Source organism: Salmo salar, chromosome ssa07, assembly GCF_905237065.1.
Source record: "Salmo salar chromosome ssa07, Ssal_v3.1, whole genome shotgun sequence".
NCBI classification, from domain to species: domain Eukaryota; kingdom Metazoa; phylum Chordata; class Actinopteri; order Salmoniformes; family Salmonidae; genus Salmo; species Salmo salar.
In genome coordinates, this window is record NC_059448.1 from 43,304,278 (window position 1) to 43,307,209 (window position 2,932).

The 2,932-nt window shown below is 43.9% G+C and overlaps 1 long non-coding RNA gene across 1 annotated transcript; it reads left to right on the forward strand.

The window, feature by feature from the left end:
* Positions 1-257: 257 nt before the first annotated feature.
* On the forward strand, positions 258-1,997 carry LOC123724070 (uncharacterized). Its single transcript, XR_006770653.1, has 2 exons — positions 258-717; positions 1,511-1,997. It is a non-coding gene; the product is annotated as an uncharacterized lncRNA (long non-coding RNA).
* Positions 1,998-2,932: the final 935 nt, after the last annotated feature.

Genomic DNA, 2,932 nt, shown 5'->3' on the forward strand with positions numbered 1-2,932 from the left:
CGTGTCATATTTAAGAAAGGCTTTAAGGGGAAAGCAAACCATGCGATTATCTTAGGACAGCGCCCAGCATACCAACACATGAAAATCAGATTTCAACCCGCCAGGCGACCCTCATTCTGAACTGCCATACTTCTTCATTTCTCTAAAGAAAAACATCAACCAATTTATAAAGACTAGTGGAAGCGATAGGAACTGCAAGCAAGTGCCTTGTAAATCTAGATACACATAGAAAACCCATTGAAAACACTGTCACCTCAAAAAAACACATTTCTGGATGGTTTGTCCTCGGGGTTTCGCCTGCCAAATACGTTCTCACAGACATAATTGTAACAGTTTTAGAAACTTTACAGTGTTTTCTATCCATATCTAACAATTATATGCATATCCTAGCTTCTGGGCCTGAGTAGCAGGCAGTTTACTTTGGGCACGTTTTTCATCCGGACGTCAAAATACTGCCCCCTAGCCCAAAGAAGTTATCTAAGGCCAATGACTGTTTGCATTGGTCCACAGCCTACGCCAAGTCAGAACATTGGTTAATGTATTACAGTCCAGATTACAGTACCAATGTTTTTTAGTGGCTGACTCCACTGTTTTCTCCCTCGTCCTCTAGGTGACGTCCCAGACGATGAGTGGAATCTGCTGTATGTGGCAGTAACTCGGGCCAAGAGCTCTCTGGTCATCACCAAGAACATCACCAACATCCTCACACTAGCTGGGGTGAGAGCACTGATCACCGGAGGCTGGTGAGTGGAGGACGGCTCATAATAATGGCTGGAATGGAATGGTATTAAACACATAGAAACCTTGTTTGATTCCATTCAGGCCATTATTATGAGTCGTCCTCCCCTCAGCAACCTCCTCTGGCACTGACCCCCTCCACTACACTCATCCCTCTTCACTTCTTCTCTCTCTCTCTATTCTTCTACTCCACCCCCTCTACCCCTCCATAATCCTCTCCATCACTCTTTAACACACTCCTTTGCTCTACTTAACTCTCTCCTATTCCCAGTCTTTCTTTCTGTCTTTTGTGTGTTATTTCTCAAACACCGTCTCAGAGAAATGTACAAGCTGTTCATTGAAGCAGGATGTTGTGGTAATGTAATTCTGAGAAAGCCTCATTCCTCTTTGGGTGACATTTATGTGACGCAAATGAGCACGTCACTGTGCAAGTGAATGTGTTCCAATTGAATTTATGTTCTGTGAAAGCCTCCTCCCATAGCCTGGTGGTCTAGTCTGTGTTGTTAGCCAACCCTCTGTGTGTATGGCTTGACAGTGATTGGAGAGTAGGAAGCGCTACACCACGTACAGTATGGGACCAAGGCTCAAAAAGCTTCTCAGAGCAGGAGTGCTGATCTAAGGCCAGATCCACCTGTCCATATAATTATTTTCCTCGTGATCTAAAAGGCAAAACTGATCCTAGATCAGCACTCCTGCTCTGAGACTCTTTGTGAATACGGGACCAGGCTAACTCCTCCCGTGGTTAACCCTTTAACTTCCTGTTGTTCCCCAGGAGTACTTCCTGAGGACAGAGCTGAACGAGGGCCAGCCCCCCTGCTGCTCCGTGCGGGAGTGTCATAACCACATCATGCCCGACTGGCCCCTCGCCATGTGCAAACTGCCACTCCAATATGTAAGGCCCCGCTTCCTCCTCCCTACCACCATACCACATTTTGATTTGCAATGTCTCTCAACCAGACCTGATCATTTCAGACAGGTGTGGGTGCAGGAGGTCTAAAAGAATGGCCCACATTCCGCTAATGGCTAACCAGTCAGACCTGTTAGCCAACTGTAATAGCTAGTTAGTCAGTCAGAGGGCACAAAAGAAACAGATGTGTCTTCAGTTTGAATACTTTGAGGTTAACAACATAAGCATCATCATAAGTCACGTCCATTGTTTCCATAAAGACACAGTTGCCAATACTCTAATGGAAAAGCATCATGTAAAGTGTTGGTCCCATATTTCATGAGCTGAAATAAAACATCCCAGAAAATCTCAATTGTTTTGCACACATTTGTATGCATACCTGTTGTGAGCAAGATGATCCTCTCTTCTACCAAGATGATCCATCCACCTGACAAGTATAGCATATCAAGAAGCTGATTTAACAGCATGATCATTACACAGGTGCACCTTGTGCTAGGGACAATAAAAGGCCACCCTAAAATGTACAGTTTCTTCACAACAAAATGCCACAGATGTCTCAAGTTTTGAGGGAGCGTTCAATTGGCATGCTGACTGCAGGAATGTCCACCAGAGCTGTTGACAGAATTTAATGTTAATTTCTCTGCCATTGTCGTGGAAAATTGTCTTAAGAATAACACTTCTTACAAGAACTTGTAAAGCCGAGCCGGTCCGCGGAACAACAACTGCCTCCCTTAGACCCCGGCTCTGCTTTTATGCATATACAATACATAGGTCCATCCTTTATGTAAATGAAGTAAAACCCCCTATACGTTCTGTCACCTATTCCTTTCAACCCAATGGATAACGCCTATATCTGCTTTTAGCTCTAACATATTGATGGCTAGACTCTCCTCATATGGATATGAAAATAATGCCTGCATTGCAGGCTTACGCTTGGCATATATTTAGACATACATACAGCTTGCTTGGCCTTTACGTGGTTCCTGCTTGGGGATGTATATCCATCTGTTATTTCCACTCAGGGCCTGCTGTCAGTCTCCTCTTTCGCTAGCTAATGTATTTCTATCTTTCTTTCCTCAGCAAGTCTACCTTTCTCCCACATAATCCCTCCTCTGGGACTAATTAGTCCCACACAAAACACACAAAACACACATAGCCTTGCCTGAGGTTATCTCAGTCATTTAAAACATAAAGAAAATAAGAAAACCCTTATAATGTCATTCTAAATTCGACACTTAAACAAGATCCTTCCTTGCAGACACCTCTGTAACAACAGTGAAATCACAA